Raw genomic sequence first — 24,062 nt, forward strand, 5'->3', positions numbered from 1 at the left:
CAGTCACTCAGTCATGTCCAACTCTCTGTGACCCCATGAATCACAGCACACCAGGCCTCCCTGTCCATCACCAACTCCCAGAGTTCATTCAAACTCACTTACTTAGTGAGTAAACAACAGCAACGATAATCAAATAGCACTACAAGAATATTGATGATGAATAGTACAATTGGTGTCAACATTAAAGCTTGGATGATTTCATCAATGCTGTTTTAGAATGCTTTACATGTTAAAATTCATCATGGACATCTTTTAACCAAAGAAAATATGATATTAATGTCTAAGAAAAGATGGCAGCCCATAACAATATGTCAGCCACCTCTGAAAGAAAATAAGAAGTATCTAGTATGTTGTTAGAGCATGAAGTAAGCAAGGTCTTTCCAGTAGGGCTAACAGACTCAAGCAGTACATTGCTCAGAAGATTAGCTTATCTGTTCAAACCTACCAACCTCTGTTTGGCCTGCCAGGTTTATACTAACATTCAACTCACAGATTTAAGGATGCATTGTTAATATTGATTAAAACTGGTATCAATCAATATTCATTAGAATGAAGTTCAAATTTATTACCATGGCACATTATTTGGTTCCAAAATACACCTATGACTGTTGCTATGTGGCTCATTGCTAGGATTCAGAGGAAGGTGAGAGTTACTGTGGTACTGCCCATTCAGCAGGAGTCATGAATAGCAATGAGCATAAGTTAGGATGAGTGGGCTTCAAAAGAGACAATTCCATAAATGTGAGGGCATGTTGAGATCAACAAGATGTCTCTAATGTCACAAAAATCACAAGATGAAAGAAATTGAGAATGACTCATGAAACAGTTGTAGTGGAACTGAAAAATAAAATGCTTTAATATTTTTTAAGAGGATTCGCTTAGGCAAAAGTTGAATACTTAGACTGTAGTCAATTCAGTCACAAAGACATGAGTTGATATTGTTTCAATTTGTGCTATGAGTGTAGGTACATCATGTCTCCTTCACTTCAGTTCAGTTCAGTCTCTCAGTCATGTCCGACTCTTTACGACCCCATCAATCACAGTACGCCAGGCCTCGCTGTCCATCACCAACTCCCGGAGTTCACTCAAACTCAGTCCATCGAGTCGGTGATGCCATCCAGCCATCTCATTCTCTGTCGTCCCCGTCTCCTCTCACCCCCAATCCCTCCTAGCATCAGAGTCTTTTCCAGTGAGTCAGCTCTTCACGTGAGGTGGCCAAAGGATTGGAGTTTCGGCTTTAGCATCAGTCCTTCCAATGAACACCCAGGACTTATCTCCTTTAGAATGGACTGGTTGGATCTCCTTGCAGTCCAAAGGACTCTCAAAAGTCTTCTCCAACACCACAGTTCAAAAGCATCAATTCTTCGGCACAGTCCAACTCTCATATCCGTACATGACCACTGGAAAAACCATAGTCTTGACTAAATGGACCTTGGTTGGCAAAGTAATGTCTCTGCTTTTTAATATGCTATCTAGGTTGGTCATAACTTTCCTTCCAAGGAGTAAGCATCTTTTAATTTCATGACTGCAATCAGCATCCATAGTGATTTTGGAGCCCCCAAAAATAAAATCTGACACTGTTTCCACTGTTTCCCCATCTATTTCCCATGAAGTGATGAGCCCAGATGCCATGATCTTAGTTTTCTGGATGTTGAGCTTCAAGCCAACTTTTTCACTCTCCTCTTTCACTTTCATCAAGAGGCTTTTGAGTTCCTCTTCACTTTGTTCCATAAGGGTAGTGTCATCTGCATATCTGAGGTTATTGATATTTCTCCCGGCAATCTTGATTCCAGCTTGTGCTTCTTCCAGCCCAGCGTTCCTCATGATGTACTCTGCATAGAAGTTAAATAATCAGGGTTACAATATACAACCTTGACGTACTCCTTTTCCTATTTGGAACCAGTCTGTTGTTCCATGTCCAGTTCTAACTGTTGCTTCCTGACCTGCATACTGGCTTCTCAAGAGGCAGGTCAGGTGGTTTGGTAGTCCCATCTCTTTCAGAATTTTCCCCAGCATATCCACAAGTAATTCATGGGGCAATGATAACGTCTATCTCTGTAGGACAAATCTTATAAAACCTGTATCAGACATGGGAAATGATGATGATGCAGCTAACATTTTCTTTCCATGCTATGTTCTAAGGAGTCTTTGGAGTTACAAGAGGAAGGAAATATTTTTGTTTGTTCACAACATGTTTTTGGAAAAATTATGGTTGGTTTACAATGATGTGTTGGTTTCAGGTGTACAACAAAAATAATTCAGTTATATTGGATTGGCGAAAATGTTCATTCAGGTTTTATCTATAAGATTTTACAAAAAAATAATTCAGTTATATTAGGTTGGCCAAAATGTTCATTCAGGTTTTATCTATAAGATTTTACAGCAAAATAGAATTTTTGTCCAACCCAATACATACTTAATTGTTCACAACATTTTAAATGCAATAATTTTAAAAACTAGAAATACCAAAACAGTTTTACAACAGACTTTCATCAAGTTTTTTGATGTGTTGTCTTTATAACCATCCCTTTTCCACGTTCTAACACTAGTTTATTGATAAGGAGATTAAGGTTACACAGAGAACACTATATTTTTGAATGAGAGAGGACAAGAACTTGTTATTTCCAATCGCTCTAAAATAGATGTAATTTTCAACTCCTAGCTTCATGAAGAGAGAGATCAAGTGTATGGAAGTTCTGAGCTTGCATCATTTAAAAATCTTCATTTTCATTTGTTTTATATAACCATTTTACACCAAAAAAAATAAAGGTGACACCTTCATTCTAAGCTGCAATACTGGGTAAACTGACTATATTGCTATTAATTGTTTTTATGAATAATAATTGGGAACATGTTAATATACATGAGGGCTTCTCAGGTGGCTGAGTGGTAAAGAATCTACCTGCCGATGCAGGTGACAAATGAGATGTGGGTTTCATCCCTGGGTAGGAAAGATTCCCTGGAGAAAGAAATGGCAAGCCACTCTAGTATTCTTGTCTGGGAAATCCCATGGACATGGAGCCTGATGGGCTACAGTCCATGGGGTTGCAAAGAGTCAGGCACAACTGAGCAGCTGAGCACAATAATGCAGGTGAAGTAGATAAATAAGGAAAAAATGAATAATCAGCATGTTTAAAGTAAATCAGACCAAAATAAATCCCAGTATGATAGAATTACTCTTAACAGTCTTTGTATTTTACCTGGTGTGTCAAATAAATAATGTATTTGCTTATAGAAGGTGTATATTGACTTCATTGCTTGCCTGGCATTTTAGGGGAAAAGTGACACTGATTGCACAATTCAAAAAGCCTCTTAAAAGAAATTGAAAATAGAGGAAAAAAACTAAATGTCAGCTTTGATTGCTATTCAAATGTAAACATTTTCCATCAATAGCTAATTTTCTACGTGAGTATGCAGCAACTCTGCCTTATTTTGCTATTTTCTTCTTACTACAGTAAAATAATTATATATACATGCAATAAAGAGTTGAAATATGAGGATCTCATGTTTGTGTTACTCTGCAAAATTTCAAGATAGTTAATGACCATTTCCTCTTCAGAGGCCCTCCATTTATTTTCCATTTCTAGCCCTGGTCTTGCCTGCCAAAACATGATTGACTGGTTAGCATTACATCTCTCTTGACCTCCTACAGCCCAGAGGTCAGCCATCTAGGCACCAAGGTCTGGCCACATAAGCTAGAATCCCGGCTCTGTAGCTGCTAATGGTGTAATGCTATCAACATCCAGGCAATCCCTCTTTCTTCTCAGCCACCCCTTGTGTATACTATGTTGTGTCAATCAGATGCATATGTTTTCACAAGAGGCCAATCAAACAGAAACCATTTACCATATATGATGATGCCATATGTGACTCTATCCTTTTTGCCATTTCTTTCTTGAAAAATGAATACACCAGAGGCATTTTACCCACATATTTTGTTTCCCATGCAAGAATAGCCGTTTCTAGGCTCTCCACCATTTTAACCATCACCAGGGCTGTGAGATTCTTGATGAGATGCTAGCAAATTGTCAACAAATTTCCAACTGGTCTTATCCTACCACTCAGGAGTCACACTGTTCTTAGCTTCATCTTAATGAGGTGCCAGGTTTCAGCAACCGATCTGCATCCACTTTCAATGTAAAATTCTAAGGAGATGATAAAATAAGGAAGTAAACCCCTCTGATTCTTAATTTCTGAAATCTAACCCCTGATGAGCATTTAGTGTAATTGAATCTTGAGTTGGGGATGTGCTTAGCATATTGTCTTTACTGACACCTGTATAAATTAGTGCTTGAAGTAAGAAAAGGAAGAATGTTGTACAATGTGTGGTTATTGGCCAGCTGACCAAAGAATGCCTGAATCCTCTGGTGCTAATGCCCCAGCCTCTCCAAATTCATTAAGGGAGCTATAGCAAATAAGGAATAAGGGGTTGCTCTATTATTAACTGTGATTTTGCTAAGAATCTTTCAAAGTTCTGGTAAATACTGGTTGGAGAACATAATTTTGATTCCTTATCTAAGTGGTGATAATATGTAATCTCAAATCCTGTTCCTTAGAAGCTTGCCATTATTTACCTGGATGAATAGGCAGACATTTAAAGTGGTAAGCACACCAGGACACACACAGAGAGAGACTGTGTATAACACAACACAACACACTGACACACACCCACAAATTTAATGCACAGAGACCACTTACATAAGTGCCCTTGAATTTGAATATTTATCCAATGTGTAAAGTACTCCACTGTCTTTTGAAGAAACAAGAATGAAGGTCACAGAATTTCAACCATATTTTCTTAGCATTCAGTTCAGTTCAGTTCAGTCTCTCAGTTGTGTCCGACTCTTTGCGACCCCATGAATCACAGCACGCCAGGCCTCCCTGTGCATCACCAACTCCCGGAGTTCACTCAAACTCATGTCCATCGAGTCGGTAATGCCATCCAGCCATCTCATTCTCTGTTGTCCCCGTCTCCTCCCACCCCCAATCCCTCCTAGCATCAGACTCTTTTCCAGTGAGTCAACTCTTCACATGAGGTGGCCAAAGTATTGGAGTTTCGGCTTTAGCATCAGTCCTTCCAATGAACACCCAGGACTGATCTCCTTTAGAATGGACTGGTTGGATCTCCTTGCAGTCCAAGGGACTCTCAAGAGTCTTCTCCAGCACCACAGTTCAAAAGCATCAATTCTTCGGCGATCAGCTTTCTTCACAGTCCAACTCTCACATCCATACATGACCATGGAAAAAACCATAGCCTTGACTAGATGGACCTTGGTTGGCAAAGTAATGTCTCTGCTTTTTAATATGCTATCTAGGTTGGTCATAACTTTCCTTCCAAGGAGTAAGCATCTTTAAAGAGTAGAAAAAGAACTCCACATGATCTTATTCATTTTCTTCCTTTTTCTAAACCATATAATTGCAAAGGATTTGAAATGACTTATTATCCATTTACTTTGCCTATTTCTGATCGGTTTTCTGTTGTTTTTCCTCCTGGCTGTGTTGGATCTTTGTTGCTGCACAAACTTTCTGTAGCTGTGGTGAGTGGGGGCTCCTGTTAGTTGAGGTGTGCAGGCTTCTCATTGCAGTGGCTTCTCTTGTTGCCGAGCATGGACTCTAGGGCATGTGGGCTTCAGTATTTGCAGCGCCTAGGCCCAGCTGTTGTGGTTCTCAGGCTCTAGTTGTGGTGCACCAACTTAGTTGCTCCAAGGCATGTGGGATCTCCCCCGGTCAGGGATTGAACCCATTTCTCCTGCATTGGCAGGCAGACCATTGTCTATTCTAACTTTACCAGCCATCTATTATTTTTTCAAATTAAATTGTTATTGCTATTACTAATTAATACAAGTTACCAAGTTCTCTATTGTGGACTTTAGAAAGTGCAGTTTTCAGTAGCTGCAGAGTAGGTACCAGGATACAGCCCCTGTGGCCCTTTTCTGTATTCAAATCAGGTGCATTTCTCTTTCAATCTGCTCTATTGTAATCTTTCTTTGTAATTTCTCTAATATCTGTTGAATATTACCAATGTTTTTCTATCATTCTAAATCTATATGGAGTTTAACTTTCTTGTTGGTAATTTTTATCTCATAGTTCAAATATGAACAAGTAACAATCTCTGTTCTGATTTATGTAAGAAATATCAAGAAAGTTTTCTGAGGAGATTGAAACATTGTTCTGTATGACATATTTCCATGTTTATAGACAGCTCAGAAATAAATAATATTTTTATTTTATTAAAACATTGCTTTTTCTTAATAAACTAGAAAAATCCCTTTTGTCCTTGCCAATAAATAATTAAATCTTTCATCAAGCTTCCTCTTACTTCAAACTACACAGATGAAAACACTGCTATATAAATCTCAGTTATTGAAGCATCATAATAGCGAAATCAATGTCTTAGAAAAAAAATACATCTATCCAGCATCTCTTTAATAACCACTGAATAGCAAACCCTACAGGGAAATATTTTCCCTATTCTCCTCGGGATGTACTGAATCAGAGTATTTTCATTAAATCTAATATGAAATGACAGAGAGTAGAGAAAAGGAGAATGCCACTTGCTTATTTTACTTATTTTTGCCACATATCAGATATTGATAAAGCAATTTTAAGAGATGTATGCATGATATAATACAGTGAAATTGACTTTTCTTCTTCATAACCACATGCACATTTTTATATCTGCAGCAATATTCTTTTTGAATAGCTACCTGCAGTTAATTTTAAGTTCCCATTGATCTTCGGTGGCCTAGACAAGTTAAAGTGATGATAAAGCAGACAAACTGGATTATCAGCATAGCAAATAGAATGTGAAAACTTGGTCATGCACATGTTTCAGAGATATATTCATCTCTGATAATGTATAGTGGCAGACACCAAATTTAAAAATATATTTCATGTTTTTCAAGTCAGAACAGATCACAGTGTGAAAAAATACTGTTTGTTTTCCTTCTTCGGTTAGATTGAACCACATAAACATTTAATTAAAATAACAACAACCAGGGAAGCCATAAAAAACAGCTCCAATCATCCTCTATATTTAAGTGTAGGCAATAAGAATGATTAGGAGATCTCAAATAAAATTGTCGAAACGTTAAACTTATGTATACACTACTGAAAACACTTTTCAAGGCTCACCACACTGAGTGGACGTATAAAGGGAAAATATTCTTATGTATAATTCAATGTGAATTCAAGGTAGTAAATTGTACAGAGAATTTCTGAAAGAGATTTGGTCAGGGAAGCAGATGGATCAAACTGAGTCATGTTAGACAGGATAAATATTATGGTTCTTCTTCTGCCATAGAAAATAGGAAAATCATAGAGCTACATTGCTGGTGCTTTTTGAAAATTGGCAGCTACTTTTAGGTAGAAAAGACTTGGAAGTATTTCACTTTTTTCTTTAAAGCTTTTGAAATGGATTTTTTGTCAAGAAATATCTTCTGTGATCATTCTAACTAAATACTAACTAGAATCAATCTTGGGCCTCAATCCCATATCTTTCCTAGGCGTGGACTGGTTTATAGAGCTCTTATTGACAAACAGTAAAGTGCCAATTTATGACTCTCTACAGCTAAATGGAAATAAAAATAAGAAAAGCCACTGCATGAGGAAAAGCAATTTTAAAGTGAAAAGATAGTCCAAGTGCAAAGAAAGAAAAACACTGAATTGTGGTGAGTCAGCAACATGCTTGAAATGAGAAGAGAAAAAGTAATTTAAGCAAAGAATAGCGAGATTCTCATCACCTGTTTCACAGTTAGAAGGTAAAATAAAGAATTTAAGCATTTCCTTTTTGAAAGCATAAAGTGTTTCCCACAATCCTTTTTTATTATTTATATCTTACTATTACGTGGGGTTTTGGCAGTGTTCTTTCTGGTCAGTATCTTCTCTTTCCTTAAGAACTGTCACTCTTCCAAGGATGTGCTAAAGCCAGATTTTGTAACAGCTCTCCTGTCTTGACTGCAGACATCACACTTAAACTTGGCTTTCAGTGAATATCAAGTTGATAGTTTGAAATCAATCGTACTGAAACTATTTATGCCATTAGAACACTGCTGCTGCTGCTGCTAAGTCACTTCAGTCGTGTCCGACTCTGTGTGACCCCATAGATGGAAGCCCACCAGGCTCCCCCGACCCTGGTATTCTCCAGGCAAGAACACTGGGGTGGGTTTCCATTTCCTTCTTCAACATGTGAAAGTGAAAAGTGAAAGTGAAGTCGCTCAGTCCTGTCCGACCCTTAGCGACCCCACGGACTGCAGTCTACCAGGCTCCTCCATCTATGGGATTTTCCAGGCAAGAGTACTGGAGTGGCTTGCCATGCAGATACTTCAAATGAAGTTTTCTCTTCTCCCAGAAAGCCAACTGTCAATCTTTAAAAAATTTTTTTATCTTTTAATTGAAGTATAGTTGATTTACAATGTTGGGTTTCACGTGACAGCAAAATGATTGTTATACATAACTATGCTAAAGCTGAAACTCCAATACTTTGGCCACCTCATGTGAAGAGTTGACTCATTGGAAAAGACCCCTGATGCTGGGAGGTACTGGGGGCAGGAGAAGGGGACAACAGAGGATGAGATGGCTGGATGGCATCACCAACTCGATGGACATGAGTTTGAGTGAATTTTGGGAGTTGGTGATGGACAGGAAGGCCTGGTGTGCTGCGATTCATGGGGTCGCAAAGAGTCGGACAAGACTGAGCAACTGAACTGAACTGAACTGATATATATATAAAACTGAATACATATACATATATATATATACACACACACATATTTGTTCAGATTCTTTTCCCTTATAGGTTATTAGAAAATATTGAGTTTAATTCTCTTCGGTATACAATAGGCCTTCGATGGTTATCTATTTTATATATAGTATGTGTTTGTGTGTGTATGTTTGTGTATACGAGTTGACTCACTGGAAAAGACTCTGATGCTGGGAAAGGTTGGGGGCGGGAGGAGAAGGGGAAGACAGAGAATGAGATGGCTGGATGGCATCACCGACTCTGTGGACATGAGTTTGAGTGTACTCCGGGAGTTGGTGATGGACAGGGAGGCCTGGCGTGCTGTGATTCATGGGGTCGCGGAGAGTCGGACACGACTGAACGACTGAACTGAACTGAACTGAACTGATATATATATATATATGTATGTTGATCCCAATCTCCTAATTTATTCCTTCTCCTTGGGGTACCATAAATTGGTTGTCTTTGTCTGGGAGTCTATTTCTGTTTTATATATAATTCATTTGTATCATTTTTTTTTAGATTCCACTTATAAACCACATCATATATTTGTCTTTGTGTCTGACTTAATTCACTTAGTATGTTAATCTCTAGGCCCATCTATATAGTGCCTTTCTATAGCTGAAACTCCAATACTTTGACCACCTCATGCAAAGAGTTGACTCACTGGAAAAGACCCTGATGCTGGGAGGAATTGGGGGCAGGAGGAGAAGGGGACGACAGAGAATGAGATGGCTGGATGGCATCACCGACTCAATGAACATGAGTTTGAGTGAACTCCGGGAGTTGGTGATGGACAGGGAGGCTTGGTGTGCTACAATTCATGGGGTCGCAAAGAGTCAGACATGACTGAGCGACTGGACTGAACTGATAGTGCTTAGATGCTCAGTCGAGTCTGACTCTGTGTGACCCTATGGACTGTAGCCTGCCAGGCTCCTCTGTCCATGGTATTCTTCTGGCAAAAATACTGGAGTGGGATGCCATTTCCTCCTCCAGGGTATCTTCCCAACCCAGGGATCAAACCCACATCTATTCTGTCTCCTACATTGGCAGCCAGATTCTTTACCACTAGCACCATCTGGGAAGTGGGTCCATCTATTTGCTTCAAATGGCATTATTTCATTCTTTTTTATGGTTGAGTAATATTTCATTGTATCCGGAAGGACTGATGCTAAAACTGAAACTCCAATACTTTGGCCACTTCATGCAACGAGTTGACTCACTGGAAAAGACTCTGATGCTGGGAGGGATTGGGGGCGGGAGGAGATGGGGACGACAGAGAATGAGATGGCTGGATGGCATCACCGACTGGATGGACATGAGTTTGAGTGAACTCCGGGAGTTGGTGATAGACAGGGAGGCCTGGCGTGCTGTGATTGATGGGGTCGCAGAGTCGGACGCAACTGAGCAACTGAACTGAACTGATGTACTGCATCTTCTTTACCCATTTATCTGTTCATGGACATTTAGGTTGCTTCCATGTCTTGGTTATTATAAATAGTGCTGAAATGAACTTTGGGATGCATATATCATTTCAAATTATGGTTTTCTCCAGATATATGCCCAGGAGTAGAATTTCAGGATCATGTGATAACCTTGAGGTACCCCAGTGTCTCAGCATTAAAGAATAAGCCTGCAAGCAGGAGATGCGTGGTCGATCCCTGGATCAGGAAAATCCACTGGAAGAGGAAATGGGAAACCATTCCATTATTTTTGCAAGCAAAAGCCCATGGACAGAGGAGCCTGAAGGGTTAGAGTCCATGAAGTCACAAAGAGTTGGACATGACTGAAGCAACTGAGTCTGCATACTTGGTAGATCTAACTTTAGTTTTTTAAGGGACCTCCATACTGTTCTCTATAGTGGTTGTAACAAATTACATTCTCACCAAGGGTATAGGAGGTTTTTGTTTGTTTTTTTCATGCACACCCTCTCCAGAATTTATTATTAGCAGACCTTTTGATGATGGACATTCTGACTGGTGTGATGTGGTATCTCATTGTAGTTTCCATTTGCAGTTCTCTAATAATTAGTGAGGCTGAGCATCTTTTCATGTGCCTTTTGGCCATCTGTATATCTTCCTTGGAGAAATGTCTATTTAGATCTTCTGCTCATTTTTTGATTGGGTTGTTTGGTTTTTTGATATTGAACTGTATATGCTGTTTGTGTATTTTGGAGATTATAATCCTTTGTTGGTTGTGTTTGCAAATAATTTCTCCCACTCTGTAGGTGGCTGTTTGTTTATGGTTTTCTTTCTTGCTATTGTTCAGTTGCTAAGTCATGTCTGACTCTTTGTGACCCCATGGACTGCAGTCCTTCGGATCCCAGTCCTTCACTATATCCCAGGGTTTGCTCATACTGACATCCATTGAGTCAGTGATGCCATCCAACCATCTCATCTGTCACCTGCTTCTCCTCCTGTCCTCAATCTTTCCCAACATCAAAGTCCTTTCCAGTGGGTTGGCTCTTCACATCAGGTGGCCAAAGTATTGAAACTTCAGCTTCAGCATCAGTCCTTCCAATGAATATTCCAGGTTAATTTCCTTTGAATTGATTGGGTTTATCTTCTTGTTGTTGAAGGAAATCTCAGGAGTCTTCTCCAGCACCACAATTTGAAAGCATCAATTCTAAAAGCTTTTAAATTGAATTAGGTCCCATTTGTTTATTTTTGTTTTTGTTTTTCCTAGGTGACAGATCCAAAAACAAGTGCTGTGATTTATATCAAAGAATGTTCTGCCAATGTTTTCCTCTAGGATTTTTAAAGTATATGGTTTTACATTTAGGTCTTTAATCCATTTTGAGTTTATTTTTGTGTATGGTGTTGGATAATGTTCTTTTACAGTTAACTGTCTAGTTTTTCCAGCATCATTTATGAGAGAGACATTCTTTTCTTCATTGTATATTCTTGCCTACTTTGTCATAGATTAAACAACTAGAGAAAGGATACCAACAAAACCAAAGTTAGAAGGAAAGAAATCACAAAGATCAAAGCAGAAATAAATGAAAAGATAAAGAAAATCATAGAAAAGATCAGTTGAACATAAAGTTGGTTCTTTGAATAGATAAGCAAAACTGATAAACCTTTAGCCAGACTTATCAAGGAGAAAAGGGAAAGGGCCCAAATCAATAAAATAAGAAATGAAAAAGAAGTTATTTCTGATACCACATAAATACAAAGGATCATAAGAGACTACTGAAACCAGCTATATGCCAATACACAGGACAACCTAGAAAAAATGGACAAATTCTAGGAAAGGTGCAATCTCCCAAGACTGAACCAGCAAGAAATTAAAATGTGAACAGACCAGTTTTAAGATCTGAAATTGAATCTGTGATTTAAAAACTCCCAACCAAAAACGTCCTGGACCAGATGGCTTCACAGGTGGATTATGTCAAACATTTAGAGAAGACTTAACACCTATCACTCTACAACTATTCCTAAAAATTGCAGAGAAAGGAACACTTCCAAACTCAATCTATGAGGTCACCATCACCCTGATACCAAAACCAAAGAAAGAGAACCACACACACACACACACACACACACAATTATGTGCCAATATTGCTGATGAACATAGATGCAAAAACCCTCAAGAAGATACTCGCAAACAGAATCCAGCCTAAATTAAAAGGGTTATACACTATGATCAAGTGGGATTTATGCCAAGGATGCAAAGATTTTTCAATATCTGCAAATTAGGGTGTATGATAAACCATATCAACAAATTGAATAAAAAGCCATGTGATTATTTCAATAGACACAGGAAAAGTTTTTGATAAAATTCGATATCCATTTATGATTAAAAATAGTCCCCAGAAAATAGGCATAGAGGAAACCATAAAGGCCATCTATGACAAACCCGCAGCAAACATCATACCCAGTGGTGATAAGCTAAAAGCATTTTCTCTAAGATCAGGAGCAAGACAAGAATGTCCACTCTTGCCACTTTTGAAAAAATTTATTTTTGACTGCACTGGGTCTTGTTGCTATGTGCAAGCTTTCTCTAGTTGCAGTGAGCAGGGCTATTCTTTGTTGCAATTTGAGGACTTCTTGTTGTGGTGGCCTCTCTCCTGCAGAGCACAGCTTCTAGGCATGTAGGCTTCAGTAGTTGCAGCACATGTGCTCAGTAGTTGTGGCATGTGGGCTCTAGAGCTTGGGGTCAGTAGTTGTGGTGCACAGCTTTGTTTACTCTAGGACATGTGGGATCAAACTTATGTACCCTGAATCTTGTACTAAGTCACTTCAGTCATGTCTGACTCTGCGATTCTGTGGACCATAGCCTGCCAGACTCCTATAATCATGGGATTTTCCAGGCAAAATACTGGAGAGGGTTGCCATTTCTTCCCAAGGATTTTCTCTACCCAGAGATCAAACCTGCTCTCTTATCTCTCTTATCTCACCTGCTCTCTTATCTCTCCTGCATTGGGTTCTTTACCACTAGCGCCACCTGGGGAGCCCTGTACCCTGCATTGGCAGGCATATTCTTAACCACTGAACTACTAGGGAAGTCCATTGCCACTATAATTCAACATGATTTTGGAAGTCTTAGCCATAATCATCAGAGAAGAAAAAAGAAGAGAAGTAATATAAATTGGAAAAGAAGTAAAACTGTTACTGCAGAGGATATGATATACATAAAAAATCCTTAAGACACTACCAGAAAACTACTAGAGCTCATCAATAAATTCAGTAAAGTTGCAAGATTTCTACACCATAGAAATTTTCTACACCATAACAATGAAGGATCAGAAAGAGAAATTAAATAAGTAACCTATTTCCTTTGTATTAAAAAAGAATGGAATACCTACATGGGGGAAAAAAAAAAAAACTACCTAAGGAAGCAAAAGATTTGTACTCCAAAAATTGTTAGAGGCTGATGGAAGAAATTGAAGACAACGTAAACAGATGGAAATCTATATTGTGTTCTTGGATTAGAAGAATCAATATTGTAAAAATGACTATACTACCCAAGACAATCTACAGATTTAATGCAATTCCTGTGAAAGTTCCAATGCCATTTTTCAAAGAACCCAAAAAAAAATTTTTAAATTTATACATGCATGTTGTGTGCTCAGTTCCTCAGTCATGCCTGATTCTTTGCAACCCCAGAGACTGTAACTTGCCAGGCTCTTCTGTCCATGGCATTTTACAGACAAGAATACTGGAGTGGGTTGCCATTTCCTTCTCCAGGAGATCTTCCCAACCCAGGGATCAAACTGACATCTCTTGCATCTCCTGCATTGACAGGTGGAATATTTTACTATTGTGCTACCTGCATGGAAACATAAAAGTCCCAAAATCAAATCAGTCTTGAGAAGGAAAAACAGAGGTACATGAATCAGGCTCCCAGACTTCAGACTGTACTACAAAGCTACAGTAATCAAAACACTTTGGTGCTGGCACAGAAACAGAAATATAAATCAATGGAAAAGGATTGAAAGTCAACATCTTTGAACAAATAAATGATTAATATTTAGGACTATGTAAGCTTTTACTTATAGTTAAATTAGATGATAGAAATATAAATCAATGGAAAAGGATTGAAAGTCAATATCTTTGAACAAATAAATGATTAATATTTAGGACTATGTAAGCTTTTACTTATAGTTAAATTAGATGATATTATTTAGACTTTTCATAACTATATATACTAATAATCCTTAAAAAATATATATATATTGACAATAGATGAGATTTTATATGGTGGACATTATATGTTTGGGGATAGTGATCTGGCCATGCCACCAAGTAATAACTTACTTGTAGAGTATTTTCCCTTATTTCTAGGGACATTCTGAAAAAATTTAAATAAAATAGTGTAAGTTGGAGTTCAGAATATAATATAATATATGAATATAGAGCATATAATAATGTCATTTTTAGAAAGCTGTCTGAAAATGGAAAGTGGAGATGATAAAATATGCTGATATATTATAACCTAAATTATTCATATTCCAATTGCTACAGAAGCAGCAATACAGACAATAGCTTAAAAAGACTAAAACATAAACATAATGTGAAACGTTTTTGCTAAAAAATTTTTATATTTTGGGTGAGTTGACAGAGGAGCAGGGGATACATTTCTGTGTCAGGTATTATTAAGTAATATAAGTAAAAGAACATCAATCTCTAAACCACTGATTTTGCACGTACATTCATTGGTTTAGAGAACATTTTCTAACCTAAAGAACAAAAATCTAGTGATAGGAATTTAAATCCTCTTGGCCCTAATGAGGGGGAAGACTACAGAGTTATTTACCTAAATAATGGAGACAGCAAAGATGACAAAATTAAGTTTTCTTTGGAGTTGCACAGATTCTCTGAACATTTGGGTACTCTGGTCACCTAATATGTGGGTGGTTTTCCCACAATAAGCAATTTTCTGATTCCCTAGGCACCAGATGACTGTCCTACAAATTAATTCAATTCTGACACTATCTACTGGGAGACTGTATCAGATCCCACAGGTTAAGAGTCCATTCCCATCAAACTATGGGATCTAACCACATACACACTTCATAAGCCAATTTCAAGTCCAGGTGCTTATAAGGATCAGTTATAAACTGGAAATTCCCATACCTCCTTGCTTGGGTTTTATTAATTTGCTTGAACAGATTAAAAACTCAAAACAGCTTACTGTATTACTATGTTATTATTAAACAATGTAACTCAGAAACAGCGAGATCATAGAGGTACATAGAGCAAGGTATAGGGGAGAGGCATAGAGCTTCCATGCCTTTGTAGGTGTACTAAAACCCATGCCCAGTACCTCCACATGTTCACCAACCCCAAAAATCCACAGACCCCTTTGTTTTATGTTTTTATGGAAGTTTCATTACCTGTGTGTATGTGTGTGTGTGTGCTCAGTCTCTCAGTTGTGTCTGACTCTTTTGCTACCTCTTGGACTGTGGCCCATCAGGCTCCTCTTTGGAATTTTCTAGGTGGGTATACTAGAGTGGGTTGCCATTTCCTTCTCCAGGGGATCATCTCAACCCAAGGACAGAACCTTCATCTCTTAACATCTCCTGCATGAGCAGGTGGCTTCTTAACCAGTGCCTCACCTGAGGGACGGAGGAGCCTGGTGGGCTGCTGTCTATGGGGTCACACAGAGTTGGACACAACTGAAGCGAGTTAGCAACAGCAGCAGCAGCACCTGAGAAGCCCCTTCATTACATAAGCATGGTTGATTAAATCATCATCCATGGGTGGGAATTAAACTCAAGCTTCAGCCCCTCTACCTTCCTGGAATTCTGAGTGGAGCTAAAAGTTCACAAAGTTGGTGTCCTTGTCAAGGGGCTTTCCAAAAGTCTTCTCATTAATATTCACTCAGGTGTAATTAAAAGGGGCTTATTATGAATAACAAAAGACACCTATTTCACTTTTTTTTTTTTTTTTGGTTCTGGAGCTATTTCAAGAACTGGGAATAAAACTAAATACTCCTGTTGTTCTTGTATAGGAAAATACCAGGGTTTTAGGAGCTATGTGCCAGGAATCACGAAAACCAAATATATAGTTCTTATTATAAAGCACTGTATCACAGATAGTATTAAAAACAAAGAAATCCTACTTTAAAAACTTGGTTTTGGTGGAGGGAAAGTAATATATATTAATAAAATGTTTGTCCAAAACAAAAACATTATTGATCTTTCTCATATGTTTTTAAATTGTCTATGAAAAAAATACAGTGAATGTCATTTATTAAGGAATTTGTGTAAGATCACAAGCTCTTAATAGGGTATTGGGTCTGATATTCTAGATATTATTCTTGATAATAATGTAAAAAGGAGGTTATGAGATTTAGTTGATTCTAATGCTTTTAGAAGGGATTGGGGTGGAGGAGATGGAGATGACAGAGAATGAGATGGCTGGATGGCATCACTGACTCGATAGACATGAGTCTGAGTGAACTCCGGGAGTTGGTGATGGACAGGGAGGCCTGGCGTGCTGTGATTCATGGGGTCACAAAGAGTTGGACATGACTGAGCGACTGAACTGAACTGAATGCTTCTAGTAAGCAAACTACAACTTGCAAAGCCTCAAGGTTCAGAAATTAAATCCTAGAAACAATCGATCATAAACAACCAACTAGGCTTTCCCAAATGAGGTAACTTCTTGCACTATAACCAATCAAATAATCTTCTCGCTCTGCTTCTATGTCTGCTCTATAAAGGCTTTACCCCTTACTTCCTGTCAGTGGAGGGCTCCTAAGCATTTCTTATCTGCTGCTGCTAACGTGAATCTTTGCTCAAATTCTTAAAATTCTTAATATGCCTCAGTTTATCCCTTTAACAGTCCAAGGATGAATGTGGGCAAAATGTTTCTTCATGATCTTTTTGGCCGAGCTTTATGACCTTTAAGGCAGCAGTATTTCCTGCCCCAGTTTTATTGAGATATCATTGACCTACAGTATTATGTAATTTTAGTGTGCACAGCATAATGATTTGACTTACATATATTGTGAAATGATTACCACAGTAAGCTAGTTGATATCATCTGATATAGATGCAAATCCATATTATCTCTGTGAGGACAACTTTTAGTGCTTATTCTGTTAACAACAGGTAGCTGTCTTTATGCTTTATATTGCATCCATCTCAGTGTATAATGATCATATCTAGGCCTTCCATGTAGAATATTCCCAATAAATGTCTGTTGAATAAATGTTGCTTATGTATTGAAAAAAAACTATTTAAAAAATAAAATTAAAATCATTAATTTATTGAAAAAATTGCATACTTTGTGTGCCTAATTCTTTTATTAATTATTCTTCAAGCATGATTTATTACCTTTAACCTCTTGGTAACAAGCTATTCTTCCACAGACTTCAAGTCATTCTGTAATTTTCAGCACTTTGTTTATTATCCTCAAAATTTTTTTTATATTCCTGAAGGAAACCAAAGTGTCACCAAAAATATTCCTTTTTGACATAAAAATTATTTTAAGCTGAAAGCAGTTAAGGTGCTAACAACCCTGAAAAAAATTCACTCTTTTCCCCTTAAAGGCAAGATATAAATTCTCTTTTTACTGGAAACACATTCTTACCAGCTCAGAGATGGCATCAGATAAAAATACAAACAAAACTTCCTTCATTTGTTTTCTTTCTTATATTTACCGTTCCAAGGTTTGACAATTTTTGAAGCCCAAACCTATTTTTCTGTCTCATTATTTTTCTACACATTCACTGTTCTTTATTGAAGATGCTAATGCTTCTAAGTCGCTTCAGTCGTGTCCGACTCTGTGCGACACCATAGACGGCAGCCCACCAGGCTCCGCCGTCGTTGGGATTCTCCAGGCAAGAACACTGGAGTGGGTTGCCATTTCCTTCTCCAATGCATGAAAGTGAAAGTGAAGTCACTCAGTCGTATCTGACTCTTAGCGACTCCATGAACTGCAGCCTACCAGCCTCCTCCATCCATGGGATTTTTCCAGGCAAGAGTACTGGAGTCGGGTACCATTGCCTTCTGTGGTTGAAGATGCTACATAAGTTTTAATTGTAAGTTGCTATTTTGAGTTACTCTTGGTTTAGATATCTTCTATCTGCATATCTGAGGTTATTGATATTTCTCCCAGCAATCTTGGTTCCAGCTTGTGCTTCTTCCAGCCCAGCATTCCTCATGATGTACTCTGCATATAAGTTAAATAAGCAGGTGACAATATACAGCTTTGACGTACTCCTTTTCCTATTTGGAACCAGTCTGTTGTTCTATGTCCAGTTCTAACTGTTGCTTCCTGACCTGCATACAGGTTTCTCAAGAGGCAGGTCAGATGGTCTGGTATTCCCATCTCTTTCAGAATGTTCCACAGTTTATTGTGATCCACACAGTCAAAGGCTTTGGCATAGTCAATGAAGCAGAAATAGATGTTTTTCTGGAACTCTCTTGCTTTCTCCATGATCCAGCGGATGTTGGCAATTTGATTTCTGGTGCCTCTGTCTTTTCTAAAACCTGCTTGAACATCTGGGAGTTCACGGTTCACATATTGCTGAAGCCTAGCTTGGAGAATTTTGAGCATGACTTTACTAGCGTGTGAGATGAGTGCAATTGTGCGGTAGTTTGAGCATTCTTTGGCATTGCCTTTCTTTGGGATTGGAATGAAGACTGACCTTTTCCAGTCCTGTGGCCACTGCTGAGTTTTCCAAATCTGCTGGCATATTGAGTGCAGCACTTTCACAGCATCATCTTTCAAGATTTGAAACAGCTCAACTGGAATTCCATCACCTCCACTAGCTTTGTTCGTAGTGATGCTTTCTAAGGCCCACTTGACTTCACATTCCAAGATGTCTGGCTCTAGGTCACTGATCACGTTATCGTGACTATCTTGGTCATGAAGATCTTTTTTTGTACAGTTCTTCTGTGTATTCTTGCCACCTCATCTTAATATCTTGTGCTTCCGTTAGGTCCATACAATTTCTGTCCTTTATTGAGCCGATCTTTGCATGAAATGTTCCCTTGGAATCTCTAATTTTCTTGAAGAGATCTCTTGTTTTTCCTATTCTGTTGTTTTCCTCTATTTCTTTGCATTGATCACTGAGGAAGGTTTCTTATCTCTCCTTGCTATTCTTTGGAACTCTGCATTCAGATGCTTATATCTTTCCTTTTCTCCTTTGCTTTTCGCTTCTCTTCTTTTCATAGCTATTTGTAAAGCCTCCTCAGACAGCCATTTTGCTTTTTTGAATTTCTTTTCCATTGGGATGGTCTTGGTCCCTGTCTCCTGTACAATGTCACGAATATGGCAGAAAGTGAAGAAGAACTAAAAAGTCTCTTGATGAAAGTGAAAGAGGAGAGTGAAAAGGTTGGCTTGAAGGGCAACATTCAGAAAACAAAGATCATGGCATCTGATCCCATCACTTCATGGAAAATAGATGGAAAAACAGTGGAAACAGTGTCAGACTTTATTTTTTTGGGCTCCAAAATCACTGCAGATGCTGATTGCAGCTGTGAAATTAAAAGACGCTTACTCCTTGGAAGGAAAGTTATGACCAACCTTGATAGTTTATTAAAAAGCAGAGACATTACTTTGCCAACAAAGGTCCATCTAGTCAAGGCTATGGTTTTACCCATGGTCATGTATGGATGTGAGAGTTGGACTGTGAAGAAAGCTGATCACCGAAGAATTGATGCTTTTGAACTGTGGTGTTGGAGAAGACTCTTGAGAGTCCCTTGGACTGCAAGGAGATCCAACCAGTCCATTCTAAAGGAGATCAATCCTGGGTGTCCATTGGAAGGACTGATGCTAAAGCTGAAACTCCAATACTTTGGCCACCTCATGGGACGAGTTGACTCACTGGAAAAGACTCTGATGCTGGGAAAGGTAGGGGGCGGGAGGAGAAGGGGACGACAGAGAATGAGATGGGTGGATGGCATCACCGACTCTGTGGACATGAGTTTGAGTGAACTCCGGGAGTTGGTGATGGACAGGGAGGCCTGGTGTGCTGTGATTCATGGTGTCGCAGAGAATCAGACACGACTGAGCAACTGAACTGAACTGAATGTGAGGTGTACTCAATAAACTGATGCTGTCTTGATAATCTGATATTTTGTTAGAGTCCTAGCCAAAAATCTAAGACAGGCAGATTTTTGTGATAAGGTAGAGGAGGTAGTTTCCCTTCTCTACCCTACCTTACAACATTAGTATTATTGCATTATGAGGTGGTTGTTATTCAGTTGCCCAGTTGTGTCCAACTCTTTGCAACCCCATGAACTGCAGCATGCCAGACCCCTCTATCCCTCACCCTCTCCCAATGTTTGCCAATGTTCACATCTATACCCTCAGTCATGCCATCCACCTATCTCATCCTCTGTCGCCCTCTTCTCCTTCTGCCTTCAATCTTTGCCAGCATCAGGGTCTTTTCCAATGAGGTAGATTGTCAATATAAAGCAGTTGCTCCAAAATCATACTTTTCCCCCCGTCATGTTTGAAGATACATTATTTTTCACATCTTTGCTGATTCCTGGCTGGTTCCCTCCTCTTCAGTTTTTTGCAATAGCTTGAGAAGGATAGGTATTAGATCTTTATAATTAGTAGAATTTTCTTGTGATGTCTTTGGCCCTGGACTTTGATTTTGAGAGAGTTTTTAAAATTGAAAATTCAATTTCACTACTAGTGATTGATCTGTTTAAATTGTCTATTTTTTCCTGGCTCAGTTTTGGAAGGTATTGTGTTTCTAGAATTTTATCCATTTATTCTAGGTTGCTCATTTTGTTGGCATATAATTGTAATATTTTCTTAGGAATTGTATATTTCTGTTATGTCAGTTGTTTATCCCCTTTCATTTCGTATTTTGTTTATGTGGTTCCTCTCTCTTTTGTTCTTGATGAGACTGACTAACAGCTTATTCCCCCCACCCCACCCCAAACCAACTATTGATTACATTGCTCTTTTTTATTTTCTTTAATTTCTTTTACCTATTTCCTACCTGATCTTATTATTCATTATTTTCTTCCTTATCCTGAATTTGGGCTTTGTTTCTTCTCCTTTTTCTTATTCCTTTAAGTGGTAGTTGGGCTTCTCTAGTGGTTTTGATTGTAAAGAATCTGCCTGCAATGCAGGAAACCCAAGTTTGATCCCTGAGTCAAGAAGATACCCTGGAGAAGCAATGACTACACACGCCAGTATTTTTCTCTGGAGAATTCTATGGACAGAGGAACCTGGTGGGATATAGTTCATGGGTCGCAAAGAGTTCAATAAGACTGAGTGACAAACACTTGCATATTTTTCACTTTTTCACTTTAGGTTGTTTATTTGGGAGTTTTATTTTTTGAGATAGACATATCAGTATAAACTTCTCTTTAAGAACCACTTTTGAAACATTCCATCAATTTTGGAAAGTATTATTTTTTATTTGCCCTGGAGCATTTTCTGTTTTCCTCTTGGATTTCTTCATTTACCTGTTTTTTTTTTTTTTTAAGCAACATGTTTAGTCTCCAAATGTTTGTTTTTTTTCATTTCCTTTTTGTTTTATGCCATCTTCTCTTCTAGTTTCATAATTTTGTAGTTTAAAATAAAGCTTGATAGCATTTCTGTCTTAAATGGTTTGAGACTTGTTTTGTAGCCTAACATGTGATCTATCCTGAAAGAAATTCCTTGTGTACTTGAAAAGAATGTGTATTCTGCTGTGTTTTGATGAAATATTTTCTAGATATTTGGTAAGTCCATCTAGTCTAACAAGTCATTTAAAACTACTGTTTCTTTATTGCTTTTCTGTCTGGTTATTCATCCACTGATGTAAGTGGAATATTAGTGTTTCCTACTATTATTGTCAAATTCTTTCTTTGTGCCTCTTAACATTTGCTTTATATATTTTGGTGCTTCTATATTAGGTGCATATATAATAATGATATAATATGTCCTCTTCTTGTATTGATGCCTTTATCATTATAGAATGCCTTTTTAAATCTTTCATTATAAGCTTTGTTTTAAAGTCTATGTTTCCTCTGATATAAGTATTGCCACCTCAGTATTCTTATTTTCATATAGATTAAACATCTTTTTCCATCTTCACTTTCAGTCTGTGTGCAGGTTTTACCCTGAAGTGAATATTTTTTAAGCATATAGATGGGCCTTGTATTTAATCCAATCAGTAACGTTTTTTCTTTGACTGGAATTTAGTCCATTGACATTGAAACTGATTATTATAGGTTGTTGCCACTTTGTTACTTGTTGTTTTTTTTTTTTGGTAATTTCTATAATTCTTCTCTGTTATTTTCTTCTTTCAGTTTCTTAACTTTTGATATGATGATTTTTTTTTCATAGCCTACTTATGTTCCTTTCTCTCTTGTTTTGTATATATGTTTTAAGTTTTTGATTTTTGATTACTCTGGGGTTTGCATATGTTGACTGATAATTATATTTATTTATTTTAAACTGGTAGTAATTTAAGTTTAAACACATTATTAAAGATCTGCATTTTTTATTCCCTCTCCCATGTTTTGCGTTTTTGATGTCCTATTTTATATCTTCATGTTACCCCTTTAACTATTTATTGTAGTTACTATTTATTTTATAATTGTTTTGTCTCTTAATCTTCATACTAGCTTATTTAAATGGTAAATTTAAGTATAACTTTCATCATATATTTGCCTGTACTAGAATTTTCTCTTTCCTGTTGATTTTTACCTCTTGTTTCTCCCTTTTCTTTTCCACTAGAGAAGGCCCTTTAACATTTCTTTTAGGGTAGGTTTGGTATTGATGATATCCTTTAGTTTTTGTTTGTATGTGGATAAGGTAGATTCTTATGATTTTTTGTTAATGGTCTGCTAGCTGAGTAAGTAGGATAATTTCCACCTGCCTTCCATAAAACAGAATGTAAAGCACATGATGATGTAGATTACTACTATTATATGCTTGAATGAAATTTTTCACAAGAGAAAAAAATAGACTGGCTTTTCCATTTGCCTAAAGAATGAAACTTCAAAGAGTGCTAGATATGAATACCTTAGGAAAGAGTTTGCCATGCTTCTCTTATGTTTATGGATTACGTTTCCTTTAAACTATGTCTAAGGAACAAACAAACATTTTTTGTCTTCATTTTCTATTTTATAGCCTTTAAGATGGAAAATAAGCTGTCTCTGAAGTGGGCTAAGTTGTATGCTTACAGGCATTTCTTGTAACTTGTAATATTGCCCTGACTGAAATGATAGTGATATATTCTTTACTTAACTTTACAAACTTGCAGGTTTTATTTTTAAAGAATACAAAAGAACTGAGTAACACAGACTTGAAATGGAATAATGTTGCCCTGGATAATGTGAAAGCAATCATTTTGTAATGTGTAATTCATTTCTTTCTTGTTTCTTGTCTGGATTGTTCTGAATTTTCACTCCAGCTGGAATCATCATTGTTCTCATGCAGACAGTGTGGCCAGTCACATGTGGAAGAACAAAATGCAACTCGATTAATCTAGTCATTATTTTACATTCGTGACTTCATCATTGACTTTTATTTCCTTTCTTCTAAAACTTTCTTTGTGTTAATTTGTCTTTGGGGCAATAAAGGTTATCAAATGTCCTATGAAGAGAGCAATTTGTAGAATAAGAATGGGGCACAAAGCTGGATTTGTACAAAGACTTGAAAGAAGTGAGGAATTTGCCTGATAGGTTGTGGTTAAGTTTATCACAGGAAAGGAAATAGCCAGTTTGAAGGTGGGAAGTGTGCCCACTGAGGTGGACGTGGAGTAACCTGGAGAAAATTATGTAAAGGGGAAGGTGAGATCAAAGGGCTGTCATAAGGCTTTCACCAAAGTGAAACAGAGGTATATCCAGGGCTTTGAACAGAGGAGTGACATAAATTTATATTGTTTTAATGATTATTCTTGGATATTGACT

The sequence above is a fragment of the Moschus berezovskii genome, chromosome 17 (assembly GCF_049115385.1).
Source record: "Moschus berezovskii isolate FMDL1 chromosome 17, NW_MosBer_1.0, whole genome shotgun sequence".
NCBI lineage: Eukaryota > Metazoa > Chordata > Mammalia > Artiodactyla > Moschidae > Moschus > Moschus berezovskii.